Genomic DNA, 16,203 nt, shown 5'->3' with positions numbered 1-16,203 from the left:
GATCTTGGCTGGGAAGTGATGCAAATTCAGTTCTGGACGTTGCCTATTTATAGGGGAGCATTGGTTGGCTTTCCCAACTGAAACGTCTTCTTTATGGCCTTAACTCCTCTCATAATGGGGCAATTCCTTTAATTTCCAAGCTGAAACATCTTTCTCTTATTTATTTTTCCAGCTGAAACATCTTTTTCTTTTATTCCTCAACTGAAAACGTCTTTTCTCCTTTATTCCCCAACTGAAAACGTCTTTCTCTTATTTATTTTCCAGCTGAAACATTTTCTTTTATTCCTCAACTGAAAACATCTTTTCTCCTTTATTTCCCTTCTTCATTGCTTGGTCAAATATCTTAATGCTTTATTTTATGACTCCATCATTGCTGTTTCCAAGAGTTCAACCAGGCAACGTTTCCTACAACAAGCAGGAGAATATCAGAATTTTCTAGAGAAAATAAAGGGAAATTAAAATGTAAAGACCGCAAAAATAGTTGACAGTTAGGAATCCTGATCCAGCTAGGATTTTTCATGAATTTACTTTTTCCGCCTATTTCACTCCAAACACTCAACAAGACTTTCAAAATGACTTAATGACTCAAAACACTAAACTAAGGGAGAAATAAGGCTAAAATGAGGCACATAATTAATAATATCGTCACACTTTTTTGCTCCTATCAATTCTTGAATCTCGAAAGCAAGCTTCAAGGTGGAGGATGGATGATGATGCTCACGGCTCCTCCTTCTTCTTCTTCTTCCTTGCTTGAAACGTTGAATGCACTAGAGGATGGAGAGAGCTTTCGCATAGAGAGAATTTTCTGAATTATGGGGTGGTTCCTTTGAGACGTCTAGGGTGTAGTATATATAGGGGACGGCTATGCTTGGTCTCCAAGCCGTGAGTTTTCTAATTTTCTTCCAAGAAATTAAATTAATAATTCCACATAGCTTCCACCAATGAGAAATTGCCAAATAAGCCCTAGTGTGTCATCCAACCAATCACAAAACTCCAAGAAGATTCCCCCTAATATATTCTGCCGAAATACCTTGAATATTTTCTGATTTTCTTCTTGTATTTTCGTCCAAAATATACTTAGGGTTTCTAGGAATGTATCTAGACGCCATTTGGTGCTTTTTCTTGATTTCTTTCCATAAATTCCACCCTAGAAAATCTCTTGCATAATCTTTTATTCTCCATTTGATTTTCACGCCACTTCTCTCTCTCCCTTTGGTTTTCACGGCAACACATCCTAGGGTTAGGGTTTTGCGTCACAAACCCTAATGTCATGGGCTTTGATGGGCCTTGATCCATTTTGCCGAAAATCCAAAGAGTTCTTGGGCCTCGTTGCTTCTTCTTTAAGCCTTCTCATCTTCCAACGCAAAACACATTATTTTTCCATTTCTTTTTCATGGTTTGTTGGAAACTTGCTAAGGAAGCCTTCCTCCATTTCGTAGGATTTCCTGGTAGGACTAGGAAAGCTTATTTCTTCATTTCTGCTCAATTGTGTGGCCCGATTTCTCTCATATTCGTTCGTCTTGATGTTCGCAGGCTCCTCTTTCCATTTGTGCGTTCATTTCCACTTTTTAGCTCGGAGGTCCTGAAAATAGAAACTAGTATGAAAAATAGAAACTTTCCTAAATTGAAAAATAGAAACTTTTGAAAAATAGAAACTTTCTAAAAATGAAAAATGGAAACTTACTAAAAGTGAAAAATAGAAACTTTCCAGAAATGAGAAATGAAAACTACAGAAATGGAAACTTTCTACAATAAGGAACTTTCCCAATCAAAGAATGGAAACTTTCCAAAACAGGGATTTTTCAAGGAAATGGCGCAGAAAAATGTAGGGAAATGCAGTTAAAACGTCGCATTAAAATGCTCCTATCAAATTCCCCACACTTAGCTTTTGCTAGTCCCTTAGCAAAATCACAACACAGACACGACTACGACTCAACAAAAATTACAGACTTGACACATAACAGACTCTATTGCCCTTCAACTATTTGTCTCAGCAATCTCTTACTTTCACAACACCAAGATTAGCACTTCACCAAGAATCAATGTTTAGGCATTCGAGAGTTAATTAAAACACATAATTTACATATACACAAGTAGGACTTGGTTGGAACAATGGTGATGGTTTCTGTTAAGCACGTTTCAAGCAAGTATGATTCAAATCCTCACAAGGTATATCCACACTTTCTTCTCTCAGATCATGGCAATGCTTAAAAGCTTATACACTCAAGTATATGTGAAAGATAGCAAGTATATCACATATTATAAGAAACGAAAGCACATGTATAATATTCTTTTAAAGATCTCATGAAAGATATCAACTACTTGCACAGATGGACCCAAGCCATAGGTTCAACTCTTGTAACTCATCTCCACATCAATGGCTGTCCCATCTTAAGGATCAAGAAGGTCTTATCAAGGGTTGTAATGGGGCCATGGCTCAAGGTTTAAAGAAATGAAAGGTAAGGAATTTAACAAAGTGTCCTAAAAACCTAGCAGAGCTCATGCAAATGTAGAGAGACTTCTAGAAATCCACCAAGTATGCAAAAACGTCACTATCCCATGGGGGCGTTATAAAGGGGCCTAATGTCTTCATGTTGCGCCCAAACTTCATTCTAAACTTCCTTTGGTTACTAATGAGTTGGACAAAGGCCAAATTTTTCTGTAATGGGTCTTCAAATCAAAGTAAACTCCAAACTCACCAAGTATGGGGACTAAAATCCATAGATATTTCATCTTTTTCTTTCTTTTTGTTTTCTAGCCGTACACTTTTTCTTTTTCACTTTCTTTTTCTCGGCTTTTTCATACATTTTTCTCTTATGGACAAGTCTACCCCCACACTTGAACTTTCACCTCTTCTTATTCTTCATTATGGACGCCAAAAATCTTCAAGTAAAGTCTCAGTTTAGCTCCACTAAGTTCTTAGAACAAAGGGTAGGGTTATAGCTATACTAAGTTTTAGGTTAAAGATTTTTAAGGGTGATGAAAGAAAAGGCTTAACGTAGGCTCAAAGGGGTTTATCTAGGGGAGTCCCACAACGGGCACAATTAAGGACACAGGTTTATTTGGCAATGGTGGTGATTCCTAGGGTGCCTCTATCCTTTCTAGAATCAGGGCCATGTATTGATAAAAGTCTCAACAAGCAGAAGAGTGAATTCTAGCATTCTCTAGTCCATCAAACTTAATCTATGGCAAGCAATCAATCAATGAAAGAATAATGAGAACATCAAAACATCGCCAAGAAAATAAGAATATATTTTTCACTTCACTCCAAGAAAAAGGGACATGGCTCAAATATCTCACATGGGTTTTATGAATCAAAACTCATCTTAACATGCTCATATTCTGTACCAAAGTCACGAAATCCATATCCACTACAAGGCACATATTTTTCATATATCTTAATTAACCAAAGAATACCATTTTAAAGTCATCTCAATATTGTGATCATCTTTTAGCCATAATTTCAGAGATATAGAATCATCCTAGACAGTTGAAAGGGCATCCTATGACTCAAAAACAAAAACAAAAGACAAAGACTCAATAAAAGCAACAAAATTTTTATGATTTTTTGACATTTTTTCAATTTTTTTGTATTTTTCAATATATATGACTCAAAACAAAAGTATAAATCCCTTCCCCCACACTTAAATATTGCATTGTCCTCAATGTAATCAATCATAAGCATGCAATGAAACACTTAAGCATATAGGGTAGAAATTTACAAAAAGAGAGACTAAATTCAAAAAGAAAGCATGGAAAGAAAGAGAAATAGGGAAGGAGAAATCAAATCTGCGTGTGTAGACTTCTTCACAGCTATTTCTGAATTGGGTTGCCTCCCAAGCAGCGCTTAATGTTTATAGTCTTTCAGCCTAGACTTGTACCTCCATGTGTCCTCAGTTGGTGGGGCCTTCAAAGCCTCCCTTTGGGTTTGGAATTGTGTTGCTCGGAAGCTTACCATTCTCATGAAACTTGGTCATGAAGTCCACCGCTTGTCCCATTTGCTTCTTGAGGTCTGCAATGTCCTTGGTATGGTTCTGTTGTCCTTGAACCAAGGCTTGAGTGGAATTGGTGAGTGCCTCAATAATCTGATCATAGTTTGAATTCCCTAAGGCATGATGATTCTGCATATAAGGCCTTTGGAAGGGTGGTCCTTGAAAGTGTGGCCCTTGAGATGGTGGTGCTTGAGGACGTTGGAAGTTACCTCCAAGGGGATTCTGAGTGTTCTCATTGTTCGTCCATTTGAAGTTGGGGTGGTCCTTCCATCCAGGGTTGTAGGTATTCGAATAAGGGTCATATCTTGGACGTGAGGGACCCCCTTGGTTCCCTTGGTATCCTCCTATGGCATTCACAGACTCCCATCCTCCATTTTCCTTGAGTTGGGGGCATTGGTCAGTCACGTGCCCTTGCATAGAGCATACCCCACAAGCTTGCTTTGGTCCCTTGGCGTTTACAACTTGGTCCATGAGAAGGGTGAGTTTGTTCAATCTCTCCTCAATAACCGAATTGGTACCTATCTCATTCACCCTTCGAGTTGTGAGACCTACACCTTCATATTGGGCATTCTTGGCTCTATTCTCAATCATAGCTCGCCCTTCAGTAGGTGACTTATCCACAAAGGCTCCCCCAGCTGCAGCATCTAACATGTCACGTTCCAAGGGTAGGAGACCTTCATAGAAACAAGTGAGCAAAGTTTCTTCCTTCATCTGATGTTGAGGACATTGGGCAATCAAGGACGAGAATCTCTCATAATAGGCAGCATAAGATTCATCTTGGGCTTGCTTTATCCCACTTATCTTCTTTCTGAGTGTGATGATCTTGGAAGCTGGGAAGTACTTCTCTAAGAATGCCTTCATCATAGTGTTCCAAGAAGTAATTCGTCCAGAGGGAAGCTCATAGAGCCAATCTTTGGCACGGTCAGCTAAAGAAAAGGGAAAGGCCTTCATCTTAAGTATATTCTCATCCACTCCTTGTGGTAGCATGTTGATACACACAGACTGGAATTCCCTAAGATGCTTGTTGGCGTCTTCCATATTGAGGCCATGGAACGTTGGAAGTCTATGAAGCAATCCACTCTTCAGCTCAAAATCTGCAGTCTTTCCTGGATGAAGAGAGTTCTCTAATAGAGGCCATTCTAACGTTTTCTTCAGGGGGTGGTGAACCAGGTGGTGAAGTCTGAGGTGTAAGTGAGTTGGACGAAACACTAGGTGATACTGACCCTTCAGAAGGAAACAGCCTCCTCCCTTGATCGTTAACTGTGTATTCCTTGTATGTTGGAGAAGATGGCTTTTTGTACTCAAGGAGTGAAGGATTCTTCAAACGAGCGAGCCTTGCTTCAATTTCTTTAACTGTAGAAGGTCTAGAAGGCTCGGTCATTCATAGAAATCCTGAACATTATTAAAATTTAGAGAAGTTAGTAAAGTGTATAGTGAAGTAAATACAAGTTAATGATTTATACATAAATGTTACTATTCACGAGTCACTATTCACGATTTACTATTCACGAATTTACAAGTATAAAGAGAAGTATAAATTACAAAAATTCCACAAAGTATAATGTTACATATATACAAATTTTAGTTAGGGTATGGCATAGTTAATAAAAGCTTGAATCCCATTATAAGCCCTTAACCAAAGTTTAGACGTGTGGCCCTAGGGCTCGATCCTTAATACTAGTCGCCCTCCTCAATCTTTTGGTAACTCTTTTCACATAGAGCCAGGTAGTAGAGGAACGATTTTGGTGGAGCTCAGCTCACTTGTTTAGCATGGGATGAGACCCTTTGCTAGCACTTCTCGTATCCAATCAACCTAGACACCCTATGCTACTAAGGTGCGCCACATGAAAGAGAAGGGTGCAAGACTAATGTTAAAGACAAAGTCCTTCACCTATTCCATTATGGTCAAAAACTTATAATAAAATTCATACTCTCATAAACCTGATTTGTACTATTCACGAAAATTTTATACAATTATTTCTTTTTCTTTTCTTTTCTTCTATTTACAATTATTTCAACACTTAGGTACGGGAACAGGGAGTCTTGATGTGCAATGGGACTGAAACAGCTACCCTTTTCAAGACTATGTTTTAATCCAATATACCTTAGTGCATCACAACATTTTCTTTTGTTATACATATCATTGATTTCGAATTGAATTCCAAGTTGTGAATCAAGAGGACGTGCGGCCCAAGTATAGTTGTCTCGACACAAAGTCCCTCCTACATCCTTTGGGCAACCTTACTGAAATGGCCAGGTAGGGGAGGGCGAACACAAGAGGCAGAATCCATTTTGGCATGAGCTACTCCCACAATGTGGTTTAGGCCCATTTGTAAGCACTTCTGGATCCAAAACCCGTTATGAACGTTGTCCCCTTCCTAGACACCGTCCCACATAGGCTATACTTACTTAGATGAAAAAGGTCCTAGGTGTGAAGACAGTTCAATGAATATTAATAAAAACCGCCCTCAACCTTAAGGGACCTGAACTAGGTACCAATAAGGGGTTTAGGTCAATATTAACAACACGACTTCACCTATTCCTCTTTAATTTACAACTCACAATAAAACTCGTATTCAATAATATAAATAACAACCTAAGTATTTACTTTACTAAATTTCAATCACAATATGAACATATATATAATATTTACGAGAACAACAATATTCACAATGCAACAAGTGATTTTTCAATCCCCGGCAACGGCGCCAAAAATTGATACGCTCAAAGCAAGCATATAATTTAACCCTTTAAACATCATTAGTAGTATAAGAAAGTAGGGATCGTTCTATTCCGGGGATTGAGGGTACACCTGTCAATGTAAGACAATTTAAACAATTAAAATAAAAACAAAGTATAATATTCACACATATAAACACTATTCACAAATTTAGGGGGTTTTTAGGATTTTGGTTTTTCGAAAATTAAAAGAATTAAAACTAAGTATAAACAAAAACACAAATACAAGAATGAAATGTAAGAAACAAAGATTAAAACCAACTTTACAATTGAATTCGAATTAACTCTACATTGTTCTTCCAAGTCATGTGAAAGGAGTTGATCATGTGAAACGTTAGAAAGCAAACGATTTCCCATATTTTACTTTTCAATGCTAATTAATCTAAGTGAAAGCACCAAGACTAATCCTATCAAACATGTAATCAAGCCCTAGAAAGCTAGTCAATCATGACATGTTTAACGCATGAAACACATAGAAAGGCTATCAACTAGTGTCACTTTTGTTGAGCGACCAATTTAACCCTGAAATGTCATTAGTAGTATAAAGTAAATAGGGATCGTTCTATTCCGGGGATTGAGGGTACACCTGTCATTGTCAAACAATTAAACAATTAAAATTAAAACAAAGTATATTATTTACACAATATAGAAATATTACGAAAAAGGGGGAATATTTTTGATTTTGGTTTTCGAAAATTAAACTAAGTTAAGAAAATAATTAAAATGCAAAAACATAAAAATATAAATGGGATGCAAGAACAAAGATCAAACCGAAATATATAATTAAAATCAATTCAAATTCATCATTGTTCATCATAGTCATGCAAGAGGAGTTGATCATGTGAAACGTTCATAAGCAAACAATTTCCCATATTTTACTTTCAATGCTAATTAACCTAAGTGAAAGCACCTAGATTACTCCTATCAAACATGCAATCAAACCCTAGAAAGCTAGTCAATCATGTCATGTTTAATGCATTAAGCACCTAGAAAGGCTATCAACTCAAATGTGCAACTTAGTATGGAAAAGTCCACCTAATTGCAATCTTCTTTGATTAAATTCGGTTTTGTACAAAACCTTTACTACTTATTGATTCAAGAACACAAAACCAAAAAGTTGATCCATGTTCTCAAATTCGTAGCAACATTCACATAAAAACCCTAAATGTTTCGAACCATTCAAGATTATCATACAAAAGATTTCTATCATGCAAATTTAATCAAACACTCACACAAAAGCAACCATAAATCGCAATATATGAATCTGAAAATTAACAATTAATCATAAAATTTCAGAAATTAATATTGTTCAAACAATTGTGTCAACTAAGGCATAACCAACGAAAATTACAAAGCAAAGGTTACAAGGAGAATCGGATTACACCGTGATGAGGATGAGATGAATGAAGTGATGAATGGTCTCTTGAATTTCGAAAGCAATCTTCAAGGATGGTGATGGATGATGTGCACGGCTTGTCTTCTTCTTCCTTGGCCTTGCTTGAACTTCGTGGTTGCCCTAGAGGATGGAGATGAACACGGCTAGGCTAGAGAGAGTTTTCTGATTTTTCTTCAAAGTGTAAACGTAAAAGTGGGAACTCCTTGACGTTGAGAAGAGGAGAATATATAGGGGACGGCCTTCTTGCTTTCCAAGTCGTGTGAACCCTAAGAATCCTCACGGCAATTGCTTGGTCACTCCATATAATTTCCTCCAATGGTCGCATGCCACATAAGCCCTATGAGGTGGTCCAACCAATCACAAAATTCCATTTAATTCCCTAATATCTTTGCCGAAATTCCCTTGATAATATTCTGATTTTATACTTTAAATTCGGCCAAAACTCCTTTAGGTAATATAGGAATGTATCTAGACTTTTTTGAGCTTTTCTAGGTCTCCACTTTTTCTCTTTCCTTAATACTCTCTAGAATATATTTGCCGAAATCTCTAGGGTTTCTTCTAGATAATTCACGGCAATCCCTTCTTTTCCTCTTGGCTTGGACGGCTAGGAGTCTCTAGGGTTTGTCAAGTAGATTTTCTTTCCATAAAGATAACCCAGAAAATCTCCCTAGAAAATCTCCAACGAAATCTTCTTTAATTTCTGATTTTTCACGCATCTCCTTGTTTCTCTCTTTGCTTTGGACGGCAATAACATCCCTAGGGTTTATTCATGCGTCATAAACCCTAAATGTATGGGCTTCATGGGCCTTTGATCCAATTTGCCGAAAATCCAATGAGTCTTGAGAGTTCTTGGGCCTTGTTGCTTCAACTTCAAGCCTTGTCACCTTCCAACGTCACAATACTTTATTTTTCCATTCCTTTTCATAGTAACGTTGGAAACTTCATAGGTGGGCTTTCCTCCTTTCCGCAGGGTTTCCTGGTTGACCAGGAAAACTTCTTTTCTTCATTTCTGCTCATTTCCATGGCTCATTGTTTCTCATTTTTGCTCCCCTTGACTTTCGCAAGCTCCTCTTTCCATTTGTGAGTTCATTTCCACTTTTTAGCTCGGAGGTCCTGAAAATAGAAACTAATAAGAAAAATAGAAACTTTCCTAAAATAAAAATGGCAACTTTCCTAAACTGAAAATAGGAAACTTTCTAAAAATGAAAAATAGAAACTACCGAAAATGGAAACTTGCTAAAAATGATAAATAGAAACTACAAAAATAGAAACTTTCTACAAATAGGAACTTTCCCAGTCGAAGAATGGAAACTTTCCTAAACAGGGTTTTATTAAGGAAATAACGCAGAAAATGCAGGGAAAGCAAGTAAAACGTCGCATTAAAATGCTCCTATCAAATTCCCCCACACTTAGCTTTTGCTAGTCCCTTAGCAAAATCACACTAAGACTCAACAGAAATTAAAGACTCTAAACATACAAAGACTCTATAGCCCTTCAACTTTTTGTCTCAGCAATCTCTTACTTTCACAACACCAAGATTAGCACTTCACCAAGAATAAATGTTTAGGCATTCGAGAGTTAATTAAAACACATAAGTTACATATACACAAGTAGGACTTGGTTGGAACAATGGTGATGGTTTCTGTGAAGCATGTTTCAGACAAGTTTGATTCAAATCCTCACAAGGTATGTCCACTCTTTCTTCACTCAGAATTCAAGGCAATGCTTAAAAGCTTATATACTCAAGTCTATGTGAAAGATAGCAAGTATATCACATAATGTAAGAAACGAAAGCACATGTATATTTCTTTTAAAATCTCATGAAAGATACCAACTACTTGCAGATGGACCCAAGCCATAGGTTCAACTCTTGTAACTCATCTCCACATCAAGGGCTGTCCCATCTTAAGGATCAAGAAGGTCTTCTTCAAGGTTGTAATGGGGCTAAGCTCAAGGTTTAAAGAAATGAAAGGTAAGGATTTATCAAAGTGTCCTAAAAACCTAGTAGAGAACATGTAGATGTAGAGACCACAAGAAATCCACCAATGCATTGCAAAAACGTCACTTTCCCTAGAGGTAACATAAAGGGGCCTAATGTCTTCATGTTGGGCCCAATCTTCATTGTAAACTTCCCCTGAACTATAGTGAATGGACAAAGGCCAAATTTTTCTTAGTAGGCCTTCATTTCACAGTAAATGATAGGAGCAAAAAGTGTGACAATATTATTGAATATGTGCCCCATTTTAGCCTTGTTTCTCCCTTAAGTTTAGTGTTTTGAGTCATTGAGTCGTTTTCAGAGTCTTGTAGAGTGCTTGGAGTGAAATAGGCGGAAAAAGTAAAATTCATGAAAAATCCTAGCTGGATCAGGATTCCTCACTGTCGACTGTTTTTGCGGTCTTTACATTATTTTAATTCCCTTTATTTTCTCTAGAAAATTCTGATATTCTCCTGCTTGTTGTAGGAAACGTTGCCTGGTTGAACTCTTGGAAACAGCAATGATGGAGTCATAAATAAAGCATTAAGATATTTGACCAAGCAATGAAGAAGGGAAATAAAGAGAGAAAAGATGTTTTCAGTTGAGGAATAAAGAGAAAGACGTTTCAGCTGGAAATAAATAAGAGAAAAGACGTTTTCAGTTGAGGAATAAAAGAAAAGATGTTTCAGCTGGAAAAATAAATAAGAGAAAGACGTTTCAGCTTGGAAATTAAAGGAATGCCCAATTATGAGAGGAGTTAAGGCCATAAAGAAGACGTTTTCAGTGGAAAGCCAACCAATGCTCCCCTATAAATAGGCAACGTCCAGAACTGAATTTGCATCACTTCCCAGCCAAGATCACTTCTCAGCCAAGATAATTCATTGCCTATCACTTCCTGGCCAAAAACCATTCCAAGACTGCCCAATTCACTCCTTAAACTTCCATCACCTACAAGACGTGACACCATCCATCCATCAATCTACAAAGCTCTAAGGCGCTGAGTCAAGGACGCTCCACCACCATCGCAGAGACGAGTTCATCACCGTGTTGCTAAGCCGCTGAGGAAAGCTTCAAAGTGTAACTATGACTCTACTTATAATTTTTGTTTCGGTTTTGTGTGTTTCAATTTGTGAGTTGTGTAATTGGAGACATGAAATTTTCAGAATATTTTTATTAATATTTTTGAGATTTTCAGTTTATTATTGAGTTAATTTTGAGAATTCTTTTATGATGCATGTTACAATCTTGTGCCCTTTTATGTGTTTTGGTAATTTTCAGAGTTAGGTTCATAAGTTTGCATGCTAGAATACGGTGAGTGTTCTTGTGTGTTTGCTTAATTTGCCAAGAGTAATTGTTATTTGTTAAGACGCTGAGTTAAACAAGTAGTAATTAGTTCTAACGGGTGGTAAAAATCATGCTTTAATGATTAAATGATTCTGGAAATTACGTGTTAAATTCTATGTGTAATGGTTAATTTGCACGTGTGAGTTGATTCGAGGGTTAGATAATACTACTAGTTAAGAGAATTACGCTGAGTGTTTTCGAAAATTAGTAGTATTAGGCTTGGTAAGACTTTTCTGATCCAAGCCTACATTAGTACGAATCAGATAAATGGATTGATCCGCTGAGGCTTTTCATTTGGACTCTTATTAGGCATTTAAGATGGGCACATTTTTGTAGCATGTTGAAATGGATTTTCTGTTTTTACACTTAGTAATTTCTGAGTGGTATTGGTCTAGGTTAGGGAAGTCGATCATTGTATATTGTTTTATTTGTTTTGTTTTTATTTTAAGTAGATTATAAACCAAATTCAAAACCCCCATTTTATTTTTTATTTGTTAATTGACCTTTTTGTGTAGGTGTACCCTACAATCCCCGGACTGAACGATCCCTGCTTATCCTATACTGACAACTACATTTTGCAGGGTTAAATTGTGAGGCTATTTCAGCCGAATCAATTTTTGGCGCCGTTGCCGGGGATTGTTAAAATCCCTTGCACTTAAAGTGTCATCGATTTTGTTGTATATAGAATGTGCTAATTTTTGTACTACACTTGTGGAATGGTGACAAATTGCGATTTCGGTTAGGCCAAGCTTTAATTGTGATTAAGTTTAAGTTTTATGAGTGTTACGAAATTAAGCGTGTCTTTTGTCATTGTTGTATTTGTAGAAGTTGTTTTTTTTAACCATATTGTAAATTGAATGTGTTTCACTTAGATTAATATACTTAGGATATGAATTTAGCTAAATACTTAATTGTTGTAAGTGTGTAAAATCGTATGAGTAGACAAGGGCCCTTTTGTTAATATTGGCCTAAACCCTTCATTAGTACCTTACTAAGGTCTCTTGAGGTTGAGGGCGGCCTTTATTAGCACTTGGAGAACGGTCTAACACATAAGATAATTTCCCAGCTGAGTAAGGGGCATACGGATGGTGTCTTAGATTGGACGCTGGGTGATGGGTTCAATTGGATCTCAGAGATACTATAGAATGAGCCTAAACCACTATGTGGGAGTAGCCGATAGGGGCCTAAACCTCAATGAGGGAGTAGCCTCCGTCGTATCACCAAAATGAGTCCTCCCTCTCACTTACCTCTTAATCTGGCCATCCAGCCTTCTGAAACAAAGGAAAGAGACTTATGTCTAGGCGACTATCCCTATATCGTATCTCACCAATAGTAGTGGTTTCTATTGGGCACGACTTACAACTTGGAATCAATTGAGATATTAACTATGTTTATAACAAACTAAAAAAAATTGTTGTGTGACATGCTTAAGGTATATTGGATTAAACATGACCTTGTCGAGTGTAGCTGTTCTATAGTTCCAATACACAAACTGGGTCCTCTGTTCCAGTACCTAAGTATGTAAATATAAAAGTAACTTAGAAAGTTAAGGAAAGACATAATGTTTGTATTCCTAACCTTGTATATGTTTCTAACACTTGATCTGGTGAGTCCTCTGTGGAGCACACATTGGAAGAGATACCCCTCCAGGAGGCACCCAAGGAATGAGCACGTGTGAACAAGGAGAAAAGTCCAGGCTGAAGGACTATAAATATTAAGCGCTGCATGGGAGGCAACCCATTTCAACCGAAGCTGTGAAGGAGCCTGATAGGAGCATAAAATGCGACATTTATAATGTTTAAACCCTATATTTTGCTAAGATACTTCCTTTATCTTGATCAATTTAACTTAGTTAGTGTTTTACAGGTGTAAATGGAGTCTCAAAGTCCAAAAACGTCTAAGGAAGGTACAAGTGGCGCAGGAAAGAAATGAAGAAATGGAAGTTTTCCCAGTTTGACTAGGAAAAGGAATCCTAGTTGGAGTAGGAATCAGAAGTTGACTTGGATTCAAACTCTTAAGTCGCGGAAATTAGAAGTTCTACTTGAATAAGGAAACCCAATTCTACTCAGATAAGGAATCCTAGTGTGATAAGGAGTCCCTGTTGGATAAGGATTACTCAAGAAGGTTCCGGAAGAGTGTAGAAGAATCGCAGAAAAGAAGTTTGTATTCAACTAGGAAACCTACTTGCATATGGAGTTCTACTCATACTAGGAGAGCTATGGAACGATCATGAAGCATCTAGAAGTCTCAAGAAGGTCATATGCCGTGCACATGGAAGAGGAAGCAACAAGAGATTCGAATTACAAAGCAATGTGGAATTTGGACTTCTTGTTGAGTTTGGATTGGAATTGCCGTGATAATCTTGAAGGTTCTAGGGAGTTCTTGACGTTTTTACTTCAGAATAGGCGTGGAAGGCATGTGAGAGGCATGTGATGTGAAGGAAAATCGAATTGGACTCAACTTGTGCATTAAAAGTCAAATCCAATACAGATTCGGAAATCTGCCTGTGCAGATCAGTCAACTTCAACGGAGTGTCAAAAATCGCTCAGAGCTCAGAAAATTATGATCTTTATATGGTTGGAAAGCTACAGATGTCTAGTTTCCAGAGCTTTTTACAGCTCATCAATAGCTATTTTCTAGAGAAAGTTATGGCCGTTTTAGTGGACTGAGGTCAATCCTGCCGGAAATCTGTTTTGAGAGAAAGAAGTCCTAAATCAACACGAACTAAGAGAAACCAAGTAGAAACGAATTGGGAGTGCCTTGAGACGTTCTACTATATATACCTTGTGTATTAGACGTTCAGGGTTGACACTTTATTCTCCACAATTTCGTTTCTCACCGGTTTGCTCTTGAGTTTCAGGTTTTTGCATCTACAAGTTCCTAGCCGTGCCATCCTCCATCCTAGCCGTGAATTCTACCTTGTGTTGCTGCCTTGGATCTGCTTTGGACCTTGGGACGTAGTCAAGGGTTGTTCATACCATCTTCCCTATGTTTGCTTTACGGTTTAGTGTTTTTGTAGTTGTATTTTCTGTTTTGTTTTCCTTATGTGTAAAACCGAAACCATGAGATAACTTTCTGATTTTTGAATGCGATTTTGATGTTCTTTTCAATGATTGATTGGTTTATGTATGTTTGATCTTTATTTGTTGCCGAAATATTGGAATGATATCTGGTTTTGTTTTATGGAAAACTTTTATGTGTTCTTGTTCTTTGGGTGCGCAACTTAGGATGATTGCATGTAATTGGAGCTAGTAATTAGGTGAACGCTTGTTGATCCTAGTTCGTTAAAGTAGTAAAGGCTTTGTACAAAGGTCGAGATCAGATTATGCATGTAATGAAAAGACTTGCTTTGAGTACTTGAATTTGCATGTTTATTGACTAAACTTTCACTTGTGCTTAATGATTCGAATGCATGAGATCATGAGTTGCTTTGATTGTGTGATACCTGCATTTGAAGTATATTGTTTAGGCGCTTGTTCTACTCAATTGTGTAAAGGGAAGTCATATAAGGGACATTGGGCGCTTGTAACTTTGTTTCTTGGTTGATATCGTTTCATGGTAACTAAAAGATTAAAGATTGCATGAATGGATTGTTCTTGATTAGTTCTTGAAAAATTGTTCTTCAAAAATTTCTTTTTCCCCCTATGTAAATAAAAACGTTTTCAATCTTTGTTTATTTTCTGAAAATTTATGTTTTCAATCTTCAAAAACCCCCATCTTTATGTTTTCTTGTTTTTGTAAATAATTAAAATTAACTTAGATTTTTAGGTAGCATGTTAACCTAGTTAAATAAAAAAATAAAAATAAAAAAATAAATGTTTTTAATTTCGTGAATAGTGTCTCCGTGAATAGTAAATATGTGTTTGTTTTAGTTTTAGTGTTTTTTAGGAGTTTGTTATGAGTTTGTTAGGTCTCCTTAATTTAAGGGATAGGTTCCTAAATTTTAGGGAAAGTAGTTAGAGTTAGTTTTGACTTAGTATTTTGTGTTTGACTTGGTCAATAATTAGTTTTCTTAGTAATTAAGTAATCCTAATTAGTATATAACTAGGAATCCTTGTTGTATTTGGTTTTCTAATGTGATATGGATTTGTAAATTGTGTATAAATAGGAATAGGATTTCCAAAACCTTTTCTAACTTAAATTCTTTGTTTTTTCGAAATCTATGTATATATATACTTGTATATTTTGTAGTTCATTGTCTTCTAATTTCGTGTGAATGTATGTATGCTCTCTAACTCTTGTTGTTTCTAATTTTATGCATGTAAACTTCTAATTTTCGTAATTTTGTTTTTGTACTTTTCGTATGGAATGTATATTCTTCCCTTAGATTTATTTCTCACATGTTAGCACCCTCAATCCCCGGTTTAGAACGATCCCTGCTTATCCTATACTAACGCTCGACATTTTCAGGGTTTAAATTGGCGAATGCTTTTGCACGTATCAATTTTTGGCGCCGTTGCCGGGGATTGAAAAGTCTTCATGTGATGAAAACGCCACTAAGGTATTGATTTGGTAAGGGCCGTGAACTTTAATGGAATAGGTGAAGTCCCTTTGTTAATATTAGCCTAAACCCCTTTCTAGAACCTGAATCAGGTCTATTAAGGTTGAGGGCGGCTTTTATTAACATCGAACAATGTCTTGCACTTAGTATTTTTTCTTATCTAAGTAAGTATAGCCTATGTGAATGGTGTCTAGAAAGGGGACAACGTTCATGACGGGTTTTGAATCCAGAACGGCAATTGCCAAAATGGGTTCTA

This window comes from Rosa chinensis, unplaced genomic scaffold, assembly GCF_002994745.2.
Source record: "Rosa chinensis cultivar Old Blush unplaced genomic scaffold, RchiOBHm-V2 RchiOBHmChr0c05, whole genome shotgun sequence".
Taxonomy (NCBI): domain Eukaryota; kingdom Viridiplantae; phylum Streptophyta; class Magnoliopsida; order Rosales; family Rosaceae; genus Rosa; species Rosa chinensis.
Note: the sequence above shows the minus strand (reverse complement) of the source record.